Source organism: Quercus suber, unplaced genomic scaffold (genome assembly GCF_002906115.3).
Source record: "Quercus suber isolate HL8 unplaced genomic scaffold, Cork oak 2.0 scaffold_756, whole genome shotgun sequence".
Taxonomy (NCBI): domain Eukaryota; kingdom Viridiplantae; phylum Streptophyta; class Magnoliopsida; order Fagales; family Fagaceae; genus Quercus; species Quercus suber.
Genome location: NW_027070192.1, coordinates 107075 through 117937, shown reverse-complemented (window position 1 = coordinate 117937; position 10863 = coordinate 107075).

The window sequence follows — 10863 nt, the reverse complement described above, 5'->3', positions numbered from 1 at the left end:
GGATCCCGCAATTAGCCCATTACATCAACCAATATGAATTGGTTCTCTCTTGAACTGCTTCCCAAACACCAAGAACCTTCTCACTACTTTGAATTTGGTGAGGAAAAGATTTAGTTTATGATCCTCTTATGGGTATGACAATGGAGAGGGTGAGAGTAGAGAAATTTGGAGAATCAAGTGTATAAGATTGTAGATAAATCAATCTTGTTTTTCTTTAGGATTTCTCTCTCAAAATTCTCTCTAAAAGCTCTCTGCATTTTGTGGGTATAAGGGTATTTATAGTAGGGTATGAGATGGAATGTGAAAATCACTTTTTAGCAAAACAAGGTACACTGGTGAGTCATTCGTGACTGGAATGAGCCACGAGTTTTAGTCGCTAGTTACAGAGTTACCATACTAGGCCAGACTGTATTTTTTATCCTATAGTGATCCAGCTGGCCTGACCCTTCATTTTCTTGCATGCTTCACATGTGTGCTTCATTTTGGCGAGTCACCACTCGCGAGTCAGTCACAAGTCATCTTCTTGTTGCACACTCTTGATCAAATCTTCACACTCTCTCACACACAACCCTTACATTGTTTCCACCAAAATACACGGTTTCTAAATGTTGAATTATAAGCAAATTTGGCACGGAATAAAACTAACATATAGTTGAATAAATTCAACTTTACAATAATAATATTGGAAAAATATAACTCTAAAAAAATGTAAAAACCAAACAATTTGACATGAATAACACTTTGAATTCAAATTTATTGAAATTACTAGACATTATGTTTTATTCAATATATATATATATATAGAGAGAGAGAGAGAGAGAGAGAGAGGCATCGAGGACCTCAAGTAACTAGTGGTTTGTGCACAAGTTAGTAGTAGTTCTTGAGGTGTTTAGAGAGAGGCTTTCTCCCTTTTGATATCATGGGTAGTATTGAGGATCTTAAGGTACTAGTTATTTGTGCACGAGTTGGCAGTAGTTCTTGAGGTTTTTAAATACAATAGTATCACTTGATTTCAAGTATTTATTAACTAAAAAAAAACCCTGGTTTAAAAGGGGCTAAAGCCTAAAGGTGTGCCCTAGTTGGATATTTTCATTTTTTTTTTTTAATACAAGATAGAAATTCTACTCTAATCTAATTTAAGTGTATATATGTGTGAAACTCTCTCTTGGAGACTTAAACCTCGGCCCTTGCTCCCCACACCCCACAAGAACTTATACTTATGGAGCGACTACCGCACCAAGGATCCATTTCTTGACTCTCTTTTGACCAACTTAATTTTGAGAGTGAATTAGGTATAAATTTGGAAAATTTAACTTCAAATTTTAAGTATATATATACTAATAAAAAATTTACTTTATACATTAATGACTTTGTCCATGACTGCCGCCCGCTTGGCCACTGATCAATTTGACATCGTTCAACATGACCACTACAAACACAAGCCCATGCCCTTGCTCAACACCCATCCAGCCTTTTCACCAAACAATCAAATACAACAACAACAACAACAACAACAACAACAACAAAAACAAAAAACCAATACTAAGGAGGTCATTGCCCACATTCTTGGCTCTATGACTCATCTTGGATGCAATTGAAGTGGATAATTCCTTGGTCAGAGCTTTGTTTTGAGGGGTTCTAGATTTGAGAACGTCATTGAGGGGCAGGTTGCAGCTTGGTCATGAACACACCTGGTGGTCACCATGAACTGGTAGAGAGATAGAAGGAAAGAGAAGAGAGAATGCGAAATAACGATGAAACCATATAATTTTAGGGATTTTAATGATGAAACTTTCTTTTTTCTTTTTTGATAGAATTATAATTGGTACATTTAATCCAAAGTTTAGGGACCTAAATGTATACTTGACATCTTATAGACTAAATTATGACATAACCAGAACGGGAATTCTAACTTACCCTAAATTAGATATAATAAGAAGAATAATGATGTGTCAGCTCAACTCGACCAAGCACATTAGGTATAAGGTGCCCGCAATCCATTGAAAATAGTGTAGTAATAAAATAGATTGCACGGTATAATATCATTGATATGAAAACACATTTATGTCTATCTACCAATGTCAAATTGGACGATATCATTCCCAAATCCCATTAATTAGGGAATAATTTTGATGCTAAAGGAAATAGATTACACGAGATAATATCTTTGATATTTTTAAAGTAACCAATCCCAAAATGCAACATAAATATTATAAGGAGATATTGTTCTGACCAACAATCCTAATCTTACAATTTACCAATTTTATCCTTAACAATTGATTTATTAACTTAAGCATCGAAGCATCCTAACAAATCTCTATTGATAAAGCCCCATTGTTGCAAGCGTTTTCTAGAGTCAAATCAGACAGTTAATCAAATTGCATATCCAATCTATCACCTAATGTCTAACCTATGCCACACAAAAAATTGAAGTGTTTGTGGTATCAAGAAAAAGCTAAAAGCGCATGCAGAACATGCACAAATATAGGGCTGGCCATCTTTATTGCTGTTCCATGAATGATCAAACATTTTAGAAATAGAAATAAGGATCTTGGGAGAGCCGACTGCCGAGCCGGATCGCATGCTAAAAAAGCCGAGGAGGGATGGCGTGATTTCCAAGATAATTAAGCAAGCAACCTTATTAGGTCGTGGATGGTGGAAGTAGCAGTGGGGTCAACTTCATAGCTGTCGCTTTGTCCTCTTCTTCGCCCCTATTAAGATTGTGACCTTCCTACCTAGCTAGTGTGGTCCCTTCCTCAATTTCAAATTTTTTTTTTTAATAATAATAATAATAAAAACACTCTGAGACAGAGAGAGAGAGAGAGAATGTGGTCCCCACTATGAAAAACTTGGAGATGATCCGGTGTTGTCGCTTTCAAGTGGCCCCATGATTGATTCCGACCTTTCTTTTTTTCTCTTTTTCTTTTTCCTGATCATCTTTTTTCATTGTCTTTGAAGTACACCAAAGTCAATCCATTTGCTAATCACGAGTAAATAGAAAAAAAAGAAGAAGAAGAAGAAGGTTTTATTGTCTAAATTAATGAATGAAAGTTGTTATGGATCATATTTTATATGGGTTAGATTATATTGTAATTCTAAGTTACGTTTACATTATTGAATATTGTTTTTATTAAAATAATATTTCAAAAATTCAACCATTTAGACATATTACCTTATTTTTAATATGCATATTAAGTTTTATGCTATTTATTATTCAATATAAAAACCAATTTCTTATACACAATTTAAATATAAAAATTTGACCTTTAAACATTTGACAAATGATATAGTTATTGATTTTAAATTATTTTGAAATTTTACATGTATGTAGAGTATAAGAAAAAATATATATAATCTAACAGTAGATTAAAAAGATATTTAGAAATATAATAATGTTTTTTTTTTTAGTAGAAAGGAACTTGCATTAAAAACTAAGGAACGAAAATACAAAGAGGAACAAAACAATCATAAGACACCACAGCAAAGTCTAAACTAAGTAACAAGGACACATCCACCGAAGGGTCTAATAAAACCACAAAATCTTGGGAGAGCAGAGATCCCCTTCTAGTAAGGACATTAGCACACTTATTTGCCTCACGGTAACAATGTTATGATAAATCAACTATTATATTGCATCTTCCACTTATATTCCCTCAATAGTTGAAAAAATTTCAAGAAAATTAAAAGTAAGTGTTAATATAGGGTAAATTATAGTCCACAATCCTGAGGTTTTCGCCAATACCAAGTAGGTGTCATCACACTTTTCCTTCCTTCCATTTTTCTTATTGGCTAAACACTTAACAAAAATAACCACTATGTCCCAAAACCATATGCTCTTAGAAATGAAATTGTTGTATTTAGCATATGGTTCAGAGACCAAATCGATTAGTTTTGAAATATTTTGGACCTATTTAGCTTTATCCCAAATCTCAGGACTGCTAACTGTAATTTAACCTATCATATATAATTTTTTTAACTAACCTATATAAAATGTTTAAATTTAAGTATTTTTTATATTTTAAAATTATACCTAAAAGAAAGGTTTGTGAATTAAATAATAAAATCATCCTATTAATATGAAATTTTCTTAGATGTTATAATGTAACATTAAAAAAAATTCCCAATTACAATTTAATCCTAATCAATATCTACAATATTGGATGTGCATTATATTAAGTTCAAACACATAATTGGAAGTTAATTATTCTTGAAAAAAATAATATAATTTATGTTTTTATTGATCAAATATAATCACACATTTAAATTTAATAATATATAGAATCTAATGTGGTCGTGGAAGGAATTGTAGGTAAGAGTTTTGTGGTATAAAATAATACTAATATAATTAGAGAATGGAAGAACAATAATGGCAATGCTGTCGGTGGTGATTAGATGTGAGGTGTAACGATCTTCACCCTTGGGTTTGGTGGGTCCTACAAAGGAACAAAGGTTAGGTTGATTCTAATTCAGGCCTGGCTCAACTTTATTTAGTTTTAGGGCCACAACAATAACAACAACATAATAGAATATTCAGGCCCTTTGCAGAATTGGCCTAGTGGATAAAGAAGGCCTTTTTCTTTTTTTTTTTTATTGAGAACGTCATTGAGGGGCAGGTTGCAGCTTGGTCATGAACACACCTGGTGGTCACCATGAACTGGTAGAGAGATAGAAGGAAAGAGAAGAGAGAATGCGAAATAACGATGAAACCATATAATTTTAGGGATTTTAATGATGAAACTTTCTTTTTTCTTTTTTGATAGAATTATAATTGGTACATTTAATCCAAAGTTTAGGGACCTAAATGTATACTTGACATCTTATAGACTAAATTATGACATAACCAGAACGGGAATTCTAACTTACCCTAAATTAGATATAATAAGAAGAATAATGATGTGTCAGCTCAACTCGACCAAGCACATTAGGTATAAGGTGCCCGCAATCCATTGAAAATAGTGTAGTAATAAAATAGATTGCACGGTATAATATCATTGATATGAAAACACATTTATGTCTATCTACCAATGTCAAATTGGACGATATCATTCCCAAATCCCATTAATTAGGGAATAATTTTGATGCTAAAGGAAATAGATTACACGAGATAATATCTTTGATATTTTTAAAGTAACCAATCCCAAAATGCAACATAAATATTATAAGGAGATATTGTTCTGACCAACAATCCTAATCTTACAATTTACCAATTTTATCCTTAACAATTGATTTATTAACTTAAGCATCGAAGCATCCTAACAAATCTCTATTGATAAAGCCCCATTGTTGCAAGCGTTTTCTAGAGTCAAATCAGACAGTTAATCAAATTGCATATCCAATCTATCACCTAATGTCTAACCTATGCCACACAAAAAATTGAAGTGTTTGTGGTATCAAGAAAAAGCTAAAAGCGCATGCAGAACATGCACAAATATAGGGCTGGCCATCTTTATTGCTGTTCCATGAATGATCAAACATTTTAGAAATAGAAATAAGGATCTTGGGAGAGCCGACTGCCGAGCCGGATCGCATGCTAAAAAAGCCGAGGAGGGATGGCGTGATTTCCAAGATAATTAAGCAAGCAACCTTATTAGGTCGTGGATGGTGGAAGTAGCAGTGGGGTCAACTTCATAGCTGTCGCTTTGTCCTCTTCTTCGCCCCTATTAAGATTGTGACCTTCCTACCTAGCTAGTGTGGTCCCTTCCTCAATTTCAAATTTTTTTTTTTAATAATAATAATAATAAAAACACTCTGAGACAGAGAGAGAGAGAGAGAATGTGGTCCCCACTATGAAAAACTTGGAGATGATCCGGTGTTGTCGCTTTCAAGTGGCCCCATGATTGATTCCGACCTTTCTTTTTTTCTCTTTTTCTTTTTCCTGATCATCTTTTTTCATTGTCTTTGAAGTACACCAAAGTCAATCCATTTGCTAATCACGAGTAAATAGAAAAAAAAGAAGAAGAAGAAGAAGGTTTTATTGTCTAAATTAATGAATGAAAGTTGTTATGGATCATATTTTATATGGGTTAGATTATATTGTAATTCTAAGTTACGTTTACATTATTGAATATTGTTTTTATTAAAATAATATTTCAAAAATTCAACCATTTAGACATATTACCTTATTTTTAATATGCATATTAAGTTTTATGCTATTTATTATTCAATATAAAAACCAATTTCTTATACACAATTTAAATATAAAAATTTGACCTTTAAACATTTGACAAATGATATAGTTATTGATTTTAAATTATTTTGAAATTTTACATGTATGTAGAGTATAAGAAAAAATATATATAATCTAACAGTAGATTAAAAAGATATTTAGAAATATAATAATGTTTTTTTTTTTAGTAGAAAGGAACTTGCATTAAAAACTAAGGAACGAAAATACAAAGAGGAACAAAACAATCATAAGACACCACAGCAAAGTCTAAACTAAGTAACAAGGACACATCCACCGAAGGGTCTAATAAAACCACAAAATCTTGGGAGAGCAGAGATCCCCTTCTAGTAAGGACATTAGCACACTTATTTGCCTCACGGTAACAATGTTATGATAAATCAACTATTATATTGCATCTTCCACTTATATTCCCTCAATAGTTGAAAAAATTTCAAGAAAATTAAAAGTAAGTGTTAATATAGGGTAAATTATAGTCCACAATCCTGAGGTTTTCGCCAATACCAAGTAGGTGTCATCACACTTTTCCTTCCTTCCATTTTTCTTATTGGCTAAACACTTAACAAAAATAACCACTATGTCCCAAAACCATATGCTCTTAGAAATGAAATTGTTGTATTTAGCATATGGTTCAGAGACCAAATCGATTAGTTTTGAAATATTTTGGACCTATTTAGCTTTATCCCAAATCTCAGGACTGCTAACTGTAATTTAACCTATCATATATAATTTTTTTAACTAACCTATATAAAATGTTTAAATTTAAGTATTTTTTATATTTTAAAATTATACCTAAAAGAAAGGTTTGTGAATTAAATAATAAAATCATCCTATTAATATGAAATTTTCTTAGATGTTATAATGTAACATTAAAAAAAATTCCCAATTACAATTTAATCCTAATCAATATCTACAATATTGGATGTGCATTATATTAAGTTCAAACACATAATTGGAAGTTAATTATTCTTGAAAAAAATAATATAATTTATGTTTTTATTGATCAAATATAATCACACATTTAAATTTAATAATATATAGAATCTAATGTGGTCGTGGAAGGAATTGTAGGTAAGAGTTTTGTGGTATAAAATAATACTAATATAATTAGAGAATGGAAGAACAATAATGGCAATGCTGTCGGTGGTGATTAGATGTGAGGTGTAACGATCTTCACCCTTGGGTTTGGTGGGTCCTACAAAGGAACAAAGGTTAGGTTGATTCTAATTCAGGCCTGGCTCAACTTTATTTAGTTTTAGGGCCACAACAATAACAACAACATAATAGAATATTCAGGCCCTTTGCAGAATTGGCCTAGTGGATAAAGAAGGCCTTTTTTTTTTTTTTTCTATGTGACAGTTTTTCTTGCCACGAGATTTTACCACGGACCAACTGGATCCCGACACGTTGCATTCCAGCTGACTTTACTAACTGCGACGGTTATAACGTGCTGGATAAAGTGGGAAAGCAAACTTCACTTAAATGACGACGGCGAGCGGCGAAAGAATAGTTTATTTATTTATTTATTTTTATGATAATCCGCGAAAGGATAGTTTCATACCTCATAATTGTGCGATTTGGGTTGAGCTTAACATTTGAGTTTAAATCCTTATTAGAAACTCAAATTTTTTTTTTTTTAATAATTTGGTAGTTATAATTGGAGAGAAGGAAAATTAAATCCCGAAAATCAAAGTTTCTTTCCAAATTAGTTTTTTTTTTTTTTTTTTTTAAATTCTTCAAACTTCTCATATATTTATTTTTTAGATGTGAATTTTGAATATTTAACTATTGAATTTTATATTTCTTATATTCTTAATACGCATATCAAATATCATTCAAATCGGATGTTATTTACTATTGTATCAATAAACACTTATTTTTTTATATACAATTTTAGATCACAAAAACTTGAAATTTTAACATTTGTTTGATGACATTGCAATTGATATTTGATATTCTTCAAATTTTGTAAAAATAAATGATATAATAAAAATATGCAATTCATCGGTTAGATTTTTAGAATTCACACTCAATATAAATAGATATAAGAAGTTTAAAGAGTTTTTCTACAAATAGTTTAAAGAGAAACTTTGTTCAATCTTGAATGTCTTATAAACACTAAAAAATGCAAACTAGTTAAGTTACAAAACTATTAATTTTAAAAATAATGCTACGAGGATCATTCTCCATTTACCTAATGGTGCTATTGGGATCCACTTAAGTTGTAATCCATACAAGGGGTTGTTTCCTAATATTTTGAATTACGTTTTATACAATGTATATTTAAGTATACAAAATATTCTATGATCTGCTTGTACTGGCTCAAATATTAGATCGTATCAAGTGTTCTGGATATTTCAATTTTCAAGGGAAAAAAATAACCTTGTTTTAGTCTTAATAAAACTTGGGTTGAGTAGTAATTTTATTTAATTTTAGCCATTTTAGTAATTTTCCCTTTTAAAATTGGACCTAATTAGGTACATTTCAATATTCAACTAGTAATTTCTAATAATTTGACTCTTTTATTTTCTTTTTCTTTGAGAATACTTCTAAGATGTTTTTTTTTTTTCTTTTTTTTTGAGATACTTCTAAGATGGTTTTATGAAATGATTTGGTTGTGATTCATGATTTCTGTCATTTTACAAACCTTTTATAATGAGCAATGAGATGACATGAATTATAAAGTTCTTATATTAATTACCCAATTTATCTCGCTCACACCCAACGCAGGTTTTCCGATCCATTCCCCCAAAAAAGGGACGGGCATCCCTAATTCAATGCCACCTTGTCCCTTGTACTTAATTTAACAAGTGAAACCCTAAAAACAATTAAAAATAAGGAAATAAAATATAAATATGGAAATTCCTCAAAATAAAAATAAACCCTATGATGTCCTACATTCCTGTCATGATCATTATAATTGATAATTAATAAGTAAAAACTTATAAAATTTATATAAATTCAAAGAAATTTTGTTCTTAACAAAATGTCCAGAATTATTTCAAAAAACATCTAGAACCTTTTAGTTTATTCGGTCTCCAACATGTGTATCATGACTAAACGAAAGCAATTATTAAAATAAATCTCTAATAGTGATAATAAAAAAGTAAGTAGATTTTTTCTCAAAAAAAATAGCAGACAAATCTAAAGCCTAGATAACACTCCCTTTTTAAGGCTAAAAACCAAACAACAAACGGTAGCCACGCAACTCAGGTGGGTTGGCCAAGTAGTTGGGCACTTGGTTTCAAAGTGCTTGTCCCAAGTCCTATCGCGAATAGTGATTAGTCTCTAATTAAAAACTTTGGAAAAAATAAAAAAATGGAAGGCACAAAATAATCAAATCCTATTGCAACTTTGTACGGGAATAGAAACTTCGGCCCTTGATGTTGAAGTTGCAAGACATGATTGATTTCGAAATTACGAGGCATCTATGGAATAACTACTCCAATCCTGTTTCCCTCCATAAATCCTTTTGTCACTGTCTACAGGTTATTGATGAGCCTGTTTTGCCATTGGAAGGTTTAATGACACTGACAGACCCGACTACAGGTTACTATTGGGGCCGATTTGACATTGCGAACTACAGAGAATACTTCTAAGATGTTTTTTTTTTTTCTTTTTTTTTGAGATACTTCTAAGATGGTTTTATGAAATGATTTGGTTGTGATTCATGATTTCTGTCATTTTACAAACCTTTTATAATGAGCAATGAGATGACATGAATTATAAAGTTCTTATATTAATTACCCAATTTATCTCGCTCACACCCAACGCAGGTTTTCCGATCCATTCCCCCAAAAAAGGGACGGGCATCCCTAATTCAATGCCACCTTGTCCCTTGTACTTAATTTAACAAGTGAAACCCTAAAAACAATTAAAAATAAGGAAATAAAATATAAATATGGAAATTCCTCAAAATAAAAATAAACCCTATGATGTCCTACATTCCTGTCATGATCATTATAATTGATAATTAATAAGTAAAAACTTATAAAATTTATATAAATTCAAAGAAATTTTGTTCTTAACAAAATGTCCAGAATTATTTCAAAAAACATCTAGAACCTTTTAGTTTATTCGGTCTCCAACATGTGTATCATGACTAAACGAAAGCAATTATTAAAATAAATCTCTAATAGTGATAATAAAAAAGTAAGTAGATTTTTTCTCAAAAAAAATAGCAGACAAATCTAAAGCCTAGATAACACTCCCTTTTTAAGGCTAAAAACCAAACAACAAACGGTAGCCACGCAACTCAGGTGGGTTGGCCAAGTAGTTGGGCACTTGGTTTCAAAGTGCTTGTCCCAAGTCCTATCGCGAATAGTGATTAGTCTCTAATTAAAAACTTTGGAAAAAATAAAAAAATGGAAGGCACAAAATAATCAAATCCTATTGCAACTTTGTACGGGAATAGAAACTTCGGCCCTTGATGTTGAAGTTGCAAGACATGATTGATTTCGAAATTACGAGGCATCTATGGAATAACTACTCCAATCCTGTTTCCCTCCATAAATCCTTTTGTCACTGTCTACAGGTTATTGATGAGCCTGTTTTGCCATTGGAAGGTTTAATGACACTGACAGACCCGACTACAGGTTACTATTGGGGCCGATTTGACATTGCGAACTACGAAATTTTCTACCGATTGAAGCCTATTATTTTCTGGAATAAATTAAATG